The sequence below is a fragment of the Glycine soja genome, chromosome 15 (assembly GCF_004193775.1).
Source record: "Glycine soja cultivar W05 chromosome 15, ASM419377v2, whole genome shotgun sequence".
In the NCBI taxonomy this organism is placed as follows: Eukaryota; Viridiplantae; Streptophyta; class Magnoliopsida; order Fabales; family Fabaceae; genus Glycine; species Glycine soja.
Window position 1 is genome coordinate 10,700,708 of NC_041016.1, and position 17,020 is coordinate 10,717,727.

A 17,020-nucleotide genomic window follows, 5' to 3' on the forward strand; every position below is an offset into this window, starting at 1 on the left:
CTATGAAATGTTATTAAAAATTGTAGTATAGAATCTCATACAATTTTGTTTGTTAGAGACGTCTAAGTAGGCAATATTCTTCACTGTTTGATTCCCCAATGCTTTGCTGGGACTTACAGGAATACTCTGCTCATTCCTGAAAAAGTTTTCTGGGTCAACCGCAGTCTTAACCTTGACAAGCCTCTGAAGATTGTCATTGAAGTATTTGGCCCCATAAACTTCTTGAAAGCTATTCTTACCAAAGCTGTTAACACCAATATCAAGATCCCTATAATTCAAGAAGGCACTTCTGGGATTCTTCGACACATATGGGGTCATGCAACTGTGCAGCTCCCTAGTCTGATTTAAGAAATTCTGAGCCGCTGCAGGTGAAGGATCTTTCCAGCTCACTGAGTACCGAGCCTTGAACAAGTTCCCCTTACGGTGTGGAAACGGTGTCGCATCAGAAGGAATCTGAGCCATTTTCCCTCTGTAAGGGTTGAACACAAGTCCCATTTCCCCCAATTCAATCATCTTCTTCCATATAATCTCCAATCCTTCTCTGGGATTAGCATTCTGAACATAATCAGATTTTCTTTTCAGAAACATAGTTGAGTTGCCGAACCAATAGGGTTTCAGGTTTGGCACCATTTTTAGAACCCTGATCGTCGTTAAACCAGGCAACAGAATCAATCCAATGCGCCTCAGTGCAATTCACCTTCTTTAACCCTAGAAGCGGAAACTCCTTCTCCAAAATTGGCAGAACCTCGTTAGCCTCTCCCAGGAACAAAGCCATAACAGAGGCTCTAACGGTTTTCCCTGAGGGCGCCAATAGTAACCTCATGAAAAGCCTGTCATCAGTTGTTGGCGCCACCTGCTGCCACTACAACACAAGGTCAGTGGCATTCTCTTCCAAAGTCTTGTCAACGCGGAAAAAGGTAACCGTTTCAGGCACGGGAACAATTTTAATAGTAAACAACACTACGACACCAAAACTCGCTACTCTGCCTCCTCTAATAGCCCAGAAGAGATCATCCCCCATTGTTTGCCTGTTTAGAAGATTTCCTTTGACATCAACAATTTGCGCGTCGATGACATTATCAACGGATAAGCCATATTTTCTCAACATGTTACCGTACCCTCCTCCGCTGATATGGCCACCGACGGCAACAATGGGACACACTGATGCGGGGAAGCCATGGACCTTACTGCTGTCCCAGATCCTATAATAAACCTCGCCTAGCGTGGCACTGGCTTGGCCCATGGCAACCTCGTTTTTTACATCCACTGTGATTCTGTGAAGGTTGAACATGTCGAGGAGGATAAAGGGATTCTGGGAGACGTACGAGAGGCCCTCATAATCATGGCCTCCACTCCTGATTCTGAGTTGAACGTTGGTGCTTTTTGCGCATATTACAGTGGCCTGGACGTGCGATTCTTGGAGGACAGTGACAATGAGTAACGGCTTTGGCGTCAAGGGGGTGTTCAAACGAGCGATGTAGTTTGGGAGCACGGTGGTGAAGTTAGGGTTGGTATTGTCAAAAACTATGTTGGAGTGTGGGGTTGAGGAGTTTGCATGCTGTGTGAGGCACGAAAGGAAAGTGTCAGAGAGTGGGGGATTTGGGGGTTGTGCCGACGAAGTTGAAACAGACAGAAAAACAAAAGCAGTGAAAAGATAGGCCAAACTAGGTTTTGCCATTGTCGTGTGTTAATGATATCATGACGAGATAACAGAATCTGTGAAGTTATGTGCAATTATTATATTATTCCGTATTATTAGCCTGTCATCTCATCACAGGCTAATAAAACGCGATAATATAATAATTACACATAATTTCACACAAATTCTGTCATCTCATGATATCATTATGTGTGTTATTGTATGGTGACTTGGTGGAGGGTTAAGGGGAAATTTTTTACATAAAGATGAGTTTGATCCCACAGATTTTTATATCACTATTGGGGCCGGCTTCGTAATTATGATCATAAATTCAAGCATTCGTTCATTCAGTGGTCGTCCAATCCTGGAACATGCATGCGGGTATGATTCAATAATTTTCAACGAATTCTTTCACTTTTAGTGTGTAGGGTGGTTACCATGTCTGAATGCATATATTTCGGGGTGCATTTATTACTACGAGATATTTAGTGTGCAGAGGGGCGACTTTTGATTGGTGGAGTTATTAGCTTTTGATATGTCTTATTTGCCTGATTTGTGGGATATTTGTTTTGTATAGTGGGTGCTTATTAACTATGCTGTGATAAAAGCGAAAATAGATTTTAACCAGTATAATAATCCGTGTGATCCACACATGTTGATTTGTATTTGTGAAAATAATTATGAATATTTATTAATATATTTTCTTAACATTTAAGAACAAATATACTCATTGAGTCTTAAGAAACATTTTAAACAAATTGTAATAGAAACTAACATTTTAAACAAATAAGCTTACATATTTGCCAGTTTTTGAGTTCATTCTTGAGATCCCTCAATGCTTTTGCTGGAAATTAGGTTAACGTGAAAGCACTGCTGCTACTTTCATGTTTTGAAATAATGTTCCAATTGATCTTCCTTTCCCTTGTGTGTTGTTTTGGTTGCTGCAAAGGAGTTGATATAAGTTAGCTTAGGATAGGATTATATAGATAGAAGCAATAACATAAAAATGTACTTAGAGAAAATTTGAAGCCAATGGCTCACCCTCTAAATAGATAATGGCAAGAATAGAAAGGGTGTGATCTTAAAGAACGAATTTTCTTCTACAATACTCCCTGTCATGGATAGAAAAAATTGAATTGAATTTGAAGCGCTAAAGTGGTTCTTAAGAATAAGATCATTGAAATTCATCCTTATGTGTTAGCAAATTAAAAAATCTATCAACTATGTCAAATAAAGTAAAAAGTATTCTAAATAAAAAACTATTTGTTAGCATATGTCATATATGGAAGCCGAGTATACCAACGATGTTAGGAGGGACAAAACAAACCCGAAAAAGCACCAATAAGGGTACAAATCCCTTGGTGGATTTCCTTTAACAGAATCTGTTAGAAGGTACTGAGCTGTCAGGAGGATATTGATTCATAGGAAATATGCTATTGGCATATTGCTTCCCATCGTGCAGCACTGCATTGTCGCCTTTCCACTTTTCTATTATTTTCTTTTCGCATTCTAGCACCTTCTCTTTTCGTAGCAGCACCCTTGGCTAGTGCATCTATTATCTATATAAGGGATGCTTAGTATGTAATAGAGAAGAACAGAAAAATAATACAAGTTTTCTTCCTTATCCTTCTCTCTTATGGAGGTTCCTAGCCCTCGAAGCTAGACTGTTCTTTTTCATGCTTCTGTGCGTAACAATTGGTGCTTTCATTGAGCTCCAATGACTGCCTTCCATGGTTGCCATGCCAACCCACACCACCCGCCAAACCACCTCTTCATTGCATCCTCTCCACATTACCCTCCATCAGCAACCACCTCTGTCAGACTCATCCCTTCCATTTCAACACACATCTCAAATGGCGGACCACCTCGAGGCCGCCATGGCCAAACTTGCTGCAGCTCAACTCCGCTTCGTCGTGACCCAAGCTTCCATGGAATCCAAACTGGATGCCATTTTTCTAAAACTGCCAATCCCGTTAACCAGCCACCACTACCAATCTTCTTCCTCCGTGCAGTCACCACCGTTGCCTCCGCTTTCCAGGTTGACTGTGCCTTCATGCCCGGTGCCAATGCAACAAAGCCAATCACCCATGTCGACTCCGCCATCCATGTCGACTCCGCAACCCATGCTGATTCCGTTTCCATGCCCCACACCCATGCAACCAAGTCCCGCATCATTATCGGCTCCACTTCCCATGCAGACTGTGCCTCCATGTCCTGCACCTGTGCAACCATTCCTTGCACCATTGCCGGCTCCACTTCCTATGCCTCTACCTACCTCCCCGATCTCCGCCACACTCGTGCCACTTTTTCATGCAACAAGCTCTTTCGTACTGTTGCTTAGTATGGCCATGCAATAGCTCCTAATGACAAGGCTCTCGAAGGGAAAAACATGACGTTGTTTGAGATGGAAACTGAATATTATGGGTTTGCTATGGTCGCACGCAAATGCCAACCGGTTGCCTTTGCACTATGCACAACTGCGAAACCAGGTGCATTTCACTGGAATAGACCTTGGGATTCGGTATTGCTTTTGGAAGCCATGGTTTGAAAACCCAACACCTTGAGGACAAGGTGTTTTTGATGGGTCAGGAAATGTTAGGAGGGACAAAACAAACCAGCAAAAGCACCACTAAGGGTACAAACCCCTTGGTGGATTCCCTTTAACAGAATCTGTTAGAAGGTGCTGAGTTGTCAGGAGGATACTGGTTCATAGGGAATATGCTATTGGCATATTGCTTCCCATCGTGCAGCACTACATTGTCGCCATTTTCCACTTCTCTGTTATTTTCTTTTTGCATTCTAGCACCTTCTGTTTTCATAGCAGCACCCTTGGCTAGTGCCTCTATATAAGGGATGCTTAGTAGGTAATAGAGAAGAACTGAAAATAATACAAGTTTTCTTCCTTATCCTTCTCTCTTATGGAGGTTCCTAGCCCTCGAAGCTAGACTGTTCTTTTCCGTGCTTCTGTGCGTAACAAACGACTTAGTGTTGCATCCTTGAAAGACATCAGAAAATTCCTAAATAATATATAATCGCCATTGGTGAATAGATTTACCTTTGTTGTGTACGCATCAATATGTTCATTCGGGTCAGTCGTGTCATCATATCTCTCCAAATTGAATGGTTTCCACCTTATTTAGAGGCAGAGGTACTTCTATATATGATCCCATCAATAAATGGATGTCGATGTACTCCTCCATGTGAGTATTAGTACCTTGGTATTCAGAATCCACATCAGTGAATGCTGGAATGCTTGGCTCCTGTTCAAATTATTGATTATGTGCTCAGATATCTGCATTCTGCCGATGCAAGGCCTGCAAAACTTCTTCATGTTGTCTACGCAAGGCTTCGATGTCTTTAGCATTGAACTACTTCCAACTGTTCCCGTATTTCTTTTATAATCAAGTTCTCCTCCATCCCGAATTGTGTAGTTGCACTACAATCTTTGTCGTGTTAGTACCATGAAAACTTGGTGGACAAAGGAAATATTGCTTCAGGCGCAGTGGGCATCAAATGTTCTCTTACCGACTTCTGAAGAGCTCCTGATGTGACCTTCAACTATGTAGATTGATCTGATCTCGAACTGGTTCTTTTATCTTTTCTGAACTGCTAGTTGGTTTGTCAAGCTCCTTCGTGCACTTGTGGGTACTTGCTACAATGCTCAAGTTAGATGGCATGAGGAAATTTTAGAAATTGAAATTTATTTTAAAAAATAGATAAGTATTAAGTTTTATATAAAATACTTACAATTATATGTTTTTCAAAACAATTCAAGAACATATAATAGAACGTATATTGACTAAAAAATAAATTAAATAGAAATGTTAATTATCAATTTCACATGTGACTAATAACCATAATGAATTTCTAACAAATTAATATTTACCAATAAAAAAAATAATCATCATCAATTTATAATACAAATTGGTATATGGGTGGATCATAAGTTTTTACAAAAAGTTCATATTATTCTCTTTTGACAAACATTTAGTGCAACCTGAAACCGATATTGGGTTTGTTTTCATAAAGATTACACAATAATATGTTTGGACTCAAGCATTAGAAGCCCCAAACACGTCAGAACCTAAAAACATGGCCAAGAACAAGACCATAGGGGAACAATAAAAATGAAAATAAATGATAAAAAATATTTACTTTTGTGTTTCAAAGTTTAAGTTGTCAACCCCTTATACAATATTCATAAGTTTATCCCATTTGGAAAAATTAATAAGAAATAGTCTTTATTTCCTAAATAATCATAAAAAAATCCATTAAAGGAAAAACTAATAATGGTCATTTGATTACAAATGCAATCATTTATAATCTTTAAAATACTCCTTCCATCCTTTCAAAAAAAAATAAAAATAATCCTTTCATTCCTAATTATAAGACATTATTAAATAATTCACATGTATTAAGAAAGTTTTGTTAATTTAGTTATTAACATTAAATCTATATGTAATTGTAATATTTTTCAAAACTAGGCATAAATAATTAATTTATGGAGAGAGAATAATAGTAGTGAATTTTATTTTTAAAAATTAAACTCTTAAATTCTCCAATTTCTCAATCCTCAAAAGAGAGAAAAAGAAATAATCCATGACATTTATTATTTATGGACTAAAATAATTAATGCAAGGGATAATTAGAAAAGAGTACTTAAAAAGGACAAAGAAATTTTAAAATCATATCTTATATTTAGGGATGATGAAAGTATAATAGAAGAATGCATTTGAGCTATATTGTAATGAATAACAAATGGTAAAAAAAGAAGAAGAAGAAATAGGAAAAAAATACGTAAATATATAATTATTTAAAGGAAGGATAAAATGATCAATTTTATTCATGAAAGTATAAGACACAATTAATTTAATCCTTAAAAATAATTAAATAACAAAAAGATTCTTGAGAGACTCTTTACTGTCACTTTAGTTTCAAATTTAATTATTTTTTTTTCATTTTAATTCCCAACTTAATTAATATTGGCACCTTTAAGTCATAAAACTTTCTGAAGTTTAGATTAAAGTGAAAAATTACGCTTCCATGAACTTTTTGTCATTCAATTACTTCAGGGGGTTAAATTGATAGCACTTTGTATTCTCATAGTTAAAATTGTTTATTTATCCTTAAAGGAAAGAAGCAAAGTCATGGATTTTTATATGATGAGTCAAAATTCTATTTTATTAACTTCCATAAACGTTATTTCCATATTTCTAGTTTGAAAATTAAATTCATTAGGTTTTTTTTTTCCTTCTAGGACATTGACCAGGAATGATTATTCTTTCAAGTTTCAAAGACTTGTTAGAGTCAACACTCTCCCTAATTAATGTTCAAAAGTCAAGGAAGATGAGTGACACGGCATCAGTTAGCACATAGCACTCACACCCTTGTGTATAAATTAAACCGCACTCACCTTCGACCAAGTCACACATCAATAGTAACATGACAATGGCAAAACCTAGTTTGGCCTATCTTTTTGCTGCTTTTCTTCTTCTAATTGTCTCCATTTCATTGTCAAAACCATCCCCAAAATCCTCACTCTATGACACTTTCCTTCACTGCTTCACACAGCACACAAACTCCTCAACCCAATTCTCCAACATAGTCTTCCCCCAAAGCAACCCCAAATTCCCCTTTGTCACCCAAAACTACATCCGAAACGCGCGTTTCAACACCCCCTTGACGCAAAAGCTGTTACTCATCGTCACTCCCCAGGTAGAATCGCATGTCCAGGCCACTGTAATATGCGCCAAAAGCGTCAACGTTCAACTCAAAATCAGGAGTGGAGGCCATGATTAAGAGGGTATCTCGTACATCTCCAAGACACCCTTTATCATCCTCGACTTGTTCAACTATTATGGAAGTGAAGAAGAACAAACAAGAACAACAGCAACAGATGCAGCAAAAAACTATGTCATACACAGAGTTTTGCAGCAAGGTGAAAGAGAGAAAGATGAGGAACAACACACAGATTTACGTGGTTCACCCTTGAGTAAGGCTACATCCACGGGAGGGAAACAGAAAACCTTTTATTACTGATGCAATATACAAGTGGAAGCTTGTTAAAATACAGGGCATCCTTACCTTATATAAGCAGAGGACAAAACAGAAAAATAACAGAATAAACTGCCATATGGATTTTAGTCACAACCCAATAATCCACCACCTTGAACTAACATCCATATAAGACACAAACTATTCCCTCCAAGCATACATGAACTTAACCCCAACAATCAACATTGAGCAAGCTTAAACAGTGATCAAACTTGCTCTTTGGAACTGGCTTTGTGAACATATCAACATGATTGTGCAGAATGTTGATCTTATGAACCTTAATTCTTCTTTCTGACCGAATGAAGTGATATCTAACATCTATATGCTGTTCTATCATGATGAACTTAATCCTTGGCCAAGCGTATAACACTAAGGCTATCACAGTAGATGTTAGCATATTCTTGATTAATTTCGAGATCATTTGTCAGACCTCCCAGCCAAATTCCTTCCTTTGCAGCTTCAGTAAAAGCCATGTATTCAGCTTCAACAGTTGAGAGGGCAACAGAAGGTTGAAGTGTTTCCTTCCAACCCACCAAGCAGCCACCAAGGGTGTAAGCATACCTTGTTAGGGACCTTCTCTTGACAAGATCAGCAACAAAATTAGCATCAGAATAGCTAGTGAGACAACAATCTGAGTTAGATCCATAAATCAACCCTACATCTGCACTTTAAGATATCTGAAAATTCTCTTCACAACCTTTCAATGTTCCTTTTGAGGTTGGTTTAAGAACCTACTAACCATGCTAACAGCATAAGCAAGGTCAGGTCTGGTGCAGACCATGGCATACATGAGGCTGCCAACAACACTTGAGTATGGAACCTTTCACATATAGTCCTAATCGGCCAGAGCTTGAACCTTTATCATAACAGACAACTTCTCTTTTTCTAAAATAGGAGTGCTGATAGGTTTAGAATCAGTCATTCCAAACCTCACAAGTATCTTCTGAATGTAGTCCTTTGAGACAAAAATAGCCTTTTCTGAGTTCTGTCCCTATAGATCTCCATTCCTAAGATTTTCTTTGCAGCCCCTAGATCTTTCATATCAAATTCACCACTCAGGAGGATCTTCAGATTTTGTATATCACACATGCTTTTTGCTACAATAAGCATGTCATCTACATAGAGTAGAAGATAGATCATTGATCCATCCTCCACCTTGTTGTGATAAACACAACAGTCATAGAAACTTCTCTTGAATCCTTGGCTAGTGATAAAGCTGTCAAACCTCATGTACCATTGCCTTGGAGATTGTTTCAATCCATACAAGGACCTCTGCAATTGACAAACATACCTTTCTTTTCCTTGAACTTCAAACCCTTCAGGTTGTTTCATTAGAATATTTTCTTCCAATCTTCCATGGAGAAAAGCAGTCTTGACATCAAGTTGTTCAAGTTCCAAATCTTGGTTTGCCACTATAGCAAGCAAAACTCTAATGGATGTATGTCTAACCACAGGTGAAAATATTTCGTTGGAATCTACTCTTTCTTTCTGGCTGAATCCCTTGGCAACTAACCTAGCCTTGTATCTTATCCCTTCCTTTTCTAAAAGACCAGGTTTCCTCTTGAATATCCACTTGCAACCTACCACATGTCTTCCTTTAGATAGTTCAACAAGTTTCCAGGTTTGATTCTTATATAGAGATTCCATTTCCTCTTTCATAGCTAACAAGCAATTTTCAGCTTCAGGATGATTGATAGCTTCTTTGTAGGTGGCAGGTTCATTTGAATCTATTTCTTCAGCTGCATGTAATGCATAGGCAGCCTTGTCTTCAAAGCCATATCTCTCAGGAGGCTTAATGACCCTCTTAGGTCTCTGACTGATTCCAGGATTGAACTGTGCAGGCTCGGGTTCAACATTCTGATGAGCCTCATCTGCACTGGAATCTTCTGATTGCTCACCTTCTTGAAGAACAGGAGATGTATCTGTATAACCCCCTTTTCTGAGTCTTTGGTTGTAGATTCTACATTCTTTTCTTGAGGAGAGTGGCAACTCTGTGTTCCAGCAATTGAAACCTCAATTTTTGGATGGAGCAGATGCGATTCATCAAAAATTACATCTCTGCTGAGAAGAACTTTCCTTTCAGAGGGTGACCAGATCCTATAACCTTTCACCCCATCACCATAACCCATGAGCAGACCTTTTCTTGATCTAGGTATCAGCTTTCCTTCATTGACATGATAATAGGCATTGCAGCCAAATACTCTTAGATTTGAGTAGTTTGCTGTTTTGCCATTCTAGATTTCAATAGGACTTTTAAGTCCTATAGCAGTAAAGGGTGTTCTATTGATTAGAAAACAAGTTGTATTGATAGCTTCTCCCCAAAAACTTCTGTTGAGACCAGCATTAGACAATAGGCATCTTGTTCTTTCCAGAAGTGTTCTGTTCATTCGTTTAACAACTCCATTTTGCTGAGGAGTGTTCCTAACAGTAAGTTGTCTAGCAATCCCTTCATCTCTACAGAATTTGTTAAATTCTGTTGAGCAAAACTCCAAGCCATTATCAGTTCTGAGTCTTTTAACTTTCCTTTCAGTTTGTTTTTCAATCAGTGCCTTCCATTCTTTGAAGCATTTGAAAGCTTGACTCTTCTAACTCATGATGTAGATCCATGTCATCCTTGAGTAGTCATCAATTATGGACAGAAAATACCTTCCACCACCTAGTGAAGGTACTTGTGCAGGCCCCTAGCAGTCAGCATGAATGTAATCAAGAGTTCCTTTGGTGGTGTGAATTGCTTTAGGAAATTTAATCCTATGTTGCTTGTCGAAAACACAGTGCTCACAGAATTTAAGTTCATCCAGTTTCTGATTTCCCAATAGCTGTTGTTTTTAAAGTATCATCATACCCTTTTCACTCATATGACCAAGCCTCATGTGCCATAATTGAGTTAAGTCAGGTATTCTCTTATTGGATTTTGATGCAACAACTACTAGACCATCATCAATACATGTTGTACCTTGAAGTATATAGAGATTACCCCTCTTTATACCCTTCATCACCATTGTAGAGCCTTTCTGAATTTTCATGACCCCATTTTTAGTGTTGCATTTGAACCCCTTTCCATCCATAATACCTATAGAGATTAGGTTCTTCTTCAGCTCAGGAACATGCCTAACTTCAGTGAGTGTTCAGATAATTCCATCATGCATCTTGATTTTTACTGTGCCAATTCCAACTGTCTTGCATGAGACATCATTTCCCATGAAGACATTTCCACCCGATTTCTCTTCATAGGTGTCAAACCAAGTTTTGTTAGGACACATATGAAAGGAAGAACCAGAGTCTAATATCCACTGATCTTCAGAATGTTGGTGGTGATCAGCAACTGAGAGAACAAGCTCATTTTCAGATGTGGAACCTTCCTTGGCAACAGCAGCAGATGGTTTGCCTTTTTTCTTAGGACAATCTTTCTTCCAGTGACCTGGCTCCTTGTAGTAGTTACAGATGTCCTTTGGATTGACATGAGTTTTCTTCTTTCCTTTAAACACCTTTTTCTTGATGTTCTTGTTAGAGTTAGAGACCACAAGACCAGTTCCATTTGATTCTTCAGAATTTCCAGGTGCTTTAGATCAAAGTTCCCTTGAGTATAAGCTGGATTTCACCTCCTCCATGGTGACACATTCCTTACCAACACTAAGAGAATTGGCAAAGCTCTCATATGATGGTGGTAGAGAGGCTAACAGAATCATGGAAGCATCTTTATCCTCTATCTTAACATCTATATCTCTTAATTCCATCAAAATAAAATTTAATTCATCAAGATGGTCCTTAAGAGATGTACCTTCTTTCATGTGTAAACCAAATAGACGCGTCTTCAAGAAGAGCTTGTTGCAGATTGACTTGGTCATATATAGATTTTCCAACTTGAGCCATAAGCCACTTGCAGTTCCTTCATTAGCAACTTCATATAAAACTTCATCAGACAAAGAAAGCAAGATTAGTGAGTGAGCCTTTTCTTCTTGTTCCGCAAGTTCTTCAGTCTTTGAAACAGAGGCCTTTTCTTTTGATTCAGAAGCCACTGGTTTCTTCATAGATGTAGAAGCAACAGGAGCCCAAACATGTTGTTCCTTCAACAAAGCACGCATCTTGATGCGCAACAGATTGAAGCTGTTCTTTCCATTGAATTTCTCAATCTTGATTGTGTTTGACATGATTTCTCGAGTGTTCTTGATCATAGTGAAGCAACGAAAGATACCAGAAACAAGACTCCCACAACTTGATCTTCGTATTCAGACGAGAATCTTGAATTCCCTTGATCGCAACTTGAGCTCTTGATACCAGTTTGTTATGGAAGTGAAGAAGAACAAGCAAGAACAGCAGTAACAGATGCAGCAGAAAACTATGTCATACGCAGAGTTTTGCAGCAAGGTGAAAGAGAGAAAGATGAGGAACAACACACATATTTGCATGGTTCACCCTTGAGTAAGGCTACTTCCACGGGAGTGAAACAGAAAGCCTTTTTTTACTGATGCAATATACAAGTGGAAGCTTGTTAAAATACAGGGCATCCTTACCTTATATAAGCAGAGGACAAAACAGAAAAATAATATAATAAACTGCCATATGGATTTTAGTCACAACCCAACATCAACCTTGGTGGAATCATCGTCAATGTAAAAAACGAGGTTGCCATGGTCCAAGCCGGAGCAACACTTGGAGAAGTTTATTACAGAATCTGGGAGAAGAGTAAAGTTCTTGGCTTCCCTGCAGGGGTGTGTCCCACTGTCGATGTCGGTGGCCATATCAGTGGAGGAGGGTACGATAACATGTTGAGAAAACATGGATTATCTGTTGATAATGTCATTGATGCTCAAATCGTTGATGTCAAAGGAAATCTTCTAAACAGAAAAACAATGGGAGAAGATCTTTTTTGGGCTATTAGAGGAGGTGGAGGAGCGAGTTTTGGTGTCATATTGTCGTTTACTTTTAAGCTAGTTCCCGTGCCTAAAACGGTTACCGTTTTTCGCGTTGAGAAGACATTGGAAGAGAATGCCACTGACTTTGTGTTGTAGTGGCAGCAGGTGGCGCCAACCACTGATGAGAGGCTTTTCATGAGGCTGTTATTGCAGCCCGTGAGTTCCAAGGTTGTGAAGGGAGGGAACACCATTAGAGCCTCGGTTGTGGCTTTGTTTCTCGGAGGGGCTAACGAGGTTGTGCCGATTTTGGCGAAACAATTTCCGCTTCTTGGGTTAAGGAAGGAGAATTGCACTGAGGTGAGTTGGATGGATTCGGTTCTTTGGTGGGACGATGATAAGAGTCTGAAAAATGGTGCCAAACCTGAAACCCTATTGGATAGGCATGCCAACACTGCTGATTTCCTTAAAAGAAAATCTGATTATGTTCAGAAAGCTATTCCCAGAGAAGGGTTGGAGTTTATATGGAAGAGGATGATTGAGTTGGGGAAAACGGGGCTTGTGTTCAACCCTTATGGAAGGAAAATGGCTCAGGTTTCTTCTATGCGACGCCTTTTCCACACCGTAAGGGGAACCTGTTTAAGGTTCAATACTCTGTGACTTGGAAAGATCCTTCACTTGCTGCGGCTCAGAATTTCTTGAATCAGGCTAGGAAGCTGTACAGTTACATGACCCCTTTTGTGTCCAAGAATCCAAGAAGTGCCTTTTTGAATTATAGGGACCTTGATATTGGTGTTAACAACTTTCGTAAGAATAGCTTTCAAGAAGGGGAGGTTTATGGGGCAAAGTACTTCAATGGCAATTTTCAGAGGCTCATCAAGGTTAAGACTGTAGTTGATTCGACAAACTTTTTCAGGAATGAACAGAGTATTCCCCTAGCTCCGAGCAAAGCATAGGGAATCAAACAGTGAAAGAATATTTCATACTTGTATTTTTATTTTTTTTGGTAAGGATATTTCATACTTGTATGAGTTTCTATATTATTTTTTAATAATATTTTATACTTCTTTATAATACAATATTATTTTATTTTTTTAATTTTAGTCCTTATAAATTGTGTTAATTTTTTTATTTTTCTTAAAGTGCCGTCTAAATTACTTTTTTCATTGTTCAAGTGCTATTTAGTATTTAAATTGTTTTAGGGATAAAAAATAAAATAAATAAAATTTATAAAAATTAAGAAAAAAAATTGTAAGGATGAAAATAAAAAAATATTAAATTATAAAAACTAAAAGGTTATTTAAGTCAAATAATTAACTTGATTCCTAATCAGATTAATTGTTAATTTGATATGATCCCCTCGTAAACAAATTCTCAAACCATCAGAAACCTCACATGATTAATAGATTAAATACTCTCAAATGGATAACTAAACATCAAATTGTAACAAAATTAGCTGTAATTAACCTAATAGGTAGGATAAAACACCGATAAAACAAACCAAACAATAAGGACTGTCTAACGATAAATTAATTATCCTTTCTCAATCTCTTCATACTTTTTTTTTTCATGATCTTGGTTGCGACTAAATTGTCCACCGAGTTTTGCTTTTTAAGCTAGAGAATACTTGCATTAAATTGAATGAATATACCATATGTTAGAAGATGGCTTAGCTGAATAGTCAAACTGAACATGTGAATACAATATTGTACTTACGGTGACATATTTTCCCAAGGTTTTAAATTGTTGTTGTAGTCTCGATTTTGTCATGATTCTTGATATTGATATCGAGAGAAATTACATATAAATGGAACTGATGTGGCTGTAATTTTAATCACGTTACGGTCACAAAGATCAAACAAATCTTGACGTTATGTCTGAAATTACAGTTAAGGACATTTCTTTTTTAAGCCTTGTATATTATATATTTGTATAAGAGGACTACACGTATGGAAGAGGTTAACATGCAGAACATCTCAATCTCAACATTAATAGTAACTCAGGGCCAAGGCTATCCAAATAAAAATATGTTGCTCAGAAACATCCATTAAACAATAAACATAAGAGCAAAAAAAAAGGAAACTAATTACCAAGAATCCTTATTATACTGCACGTATATATCTGATATATAGCAGGATACATACATTGCCAAAGGATCATTGGTTGCCCTTCAAGGTTAAGGATTACAACTGTGACCTAACTAGTCGGACTAACATATATGAAGAGCTCCCTTTCTTCCTTTTGCTCCCTTGATGATTGCAAACGCTGTCCCATGATCTGAACTTGGGATTCATATTGACCTTGGCTGGAAGAAAGAAGAGTTAGTGCCAAAACGTTTGCTGATAAGAGCAAACACAAGGTGACAATACAATAATGGTGCTCAGGTGAAGAAAACTTGTTGGTTTTAGTAAGTGGCTTTTAATTTGTAAGTGAAATGGAAAGTGGAGGAAAGGATCTTCCTGGCATATGCCTTACTCACTCTGCTTTGTGTTTGCTTTTCTGATTCACTTTTTTTATATATCTTTTTCTAACATAATCTGACACCTGCATTTAGTTTAGGAATCTACCAAGAAAATTCTCCCTAGTGACATTTATGTGTTAAGGATGTCATCAATTGGCCTAAATTCAATCTAGCTATCTGCTGAAATAATTGGTAATGGATCAAGAATCCAGGTTTGAATATAAACAATTACTAAAGAAAATTTTATAAATATGAATGCGGTTCTCTATATATTATATATGTTTGATCTATGGTTCTCAATATATTAGATATAAAATGACTAAAATATGTTTTTTTTTTGTGAAATTGATAGTTTAAATTTAATTCTTCTAAAAAAATTTGTTCTCTTAAAATTATAATATATAATTTTTTGACTTGGAGCAAGGTATAGGGTAGATTTTTTTACACCCATTATATATAACTGATGTAAAAAAGTTATAGTTCAAATATCTGAAATTTTTTATGAACCAAAAATGACAAGTTATAAGTTTATGAGAATGAAAAATATATCAAAATTTTTATAGGAATAAAATCTAAATTTTGCAAATCTTATAATGACAAAAAAATATATCTGAGCATATATATATATATATATATATATATTTGAATTTTCATCCAATAAAAAATAACATGAATAATGTATGTTTATTAATTTTTATAATAATTAGTATGTTAAAAATAATACCAATAATAATTTTCTGTCAGAAAAAAAATCTTATTTCACGTTAATTTAGATTGACTCTTGTTAAGACAATAGAATCAAACTATTCATGAGATGAGCTAATCTAAGAATAATAGCTGTCAAAAGTCTTAATTTAAGCAATTGGAGAGAATCGAAGAGTAATATGAGGAGTCAATTCAAAATTCAAATGTCATATACTCTGAACATTTGTATGCTGTGAATATTAATGCAAATATTATCCTTATCATATTATACGCTCATTTCATATGGTATCAGAGCTCCAAACAAACTCTCTCCATGTAGTACACCATATGTCTTCCTTGGCTACTCTACACAATATCACTCCTATATTTGTCCAAATCGAGCAAATCAAAAGGTGCATATGTCTCGCCATGTAATCTTCATTGAAGACCAATTCCCCTTCTCCCAATCCAACCCTCAACCATCACCACACAATTCGTGGCTTCCACTCCCCAATATCATACCTCCCTTGGCCGAAACCGCCTCACCAAATTCAATGGCACCCAATCCCCAAATCGCATCCCCACATCACTCTCCAATATCCCTCCAAATCAGCCCAAACATAACTCTTTCAAATCACTCCACTTCAACGTCACACAATTCAACCGTAACCCCACCTCTAAATTCTAATAACTCCCACACACCAAATCAACATACATCCATAACACATCAATCACCCAGTACTACCCAAACATCTAATCAACCAACACCCGAACCACACCATCCACCAAGTAACACCACCTCTCCCAACCCTTTACCAATGCCACCACCAGTCGACTACACATCAACATCAACCTCGGTGCCTTCAAGACCTGTTGCACGGTCCATGAACGACATACATAAACCCAACAAAAAATTCTTGCTGGTCACAAAACATCCCATACCACCATCACATGAACCTACATTGTCTCACAAGCAATGGCTTCCCTGGAGTGGCGTGCATGCCGCCATGGCCTCAAAATTCAATGCACTAATCCAGCAAGGGACATGGGATCTAGTTCCCAAAAATAAAGCCTCTAATCTCATTGGGTGTAAGTGGATGTTCAGAGTGAAGCGGCACTCAGATGGCTCCATTGATAGGTGCAAGGCACGTCTAATCGCAAAAAGGCTTTCATCATCGCCCTGGACTAGACTATGATCAAACTTTCAGCCTGGTGATTAAACCGCCAACAGTTTGGTTAGTTCTTACACTTGCCATTCAACACCGTTGGCACATTCGTTAGCTTGATGTCAACAATGTGTTTTTGCATGGTAAGCTTTTGAAAACTGTCTAC

General features: G+C 37.5%; 2 pseudogenes; one reads left to right on the forward strand and one right to left on the reverse strand.

Annotated features, from left to right (window-relative positions):
- Positions 1-1,678, reverse strand: LOC114385819 (annotated as a pseudogene).
- Positions 1,679-7,081: 5,403 nt separating this feature from the next.
- LOC114386628 lies at positions 7,082-13,548 on the forward strand (annotated as a pseudogene).
- Positions 13,549-17,020: the final 3,472 nt, after the last annotated feature.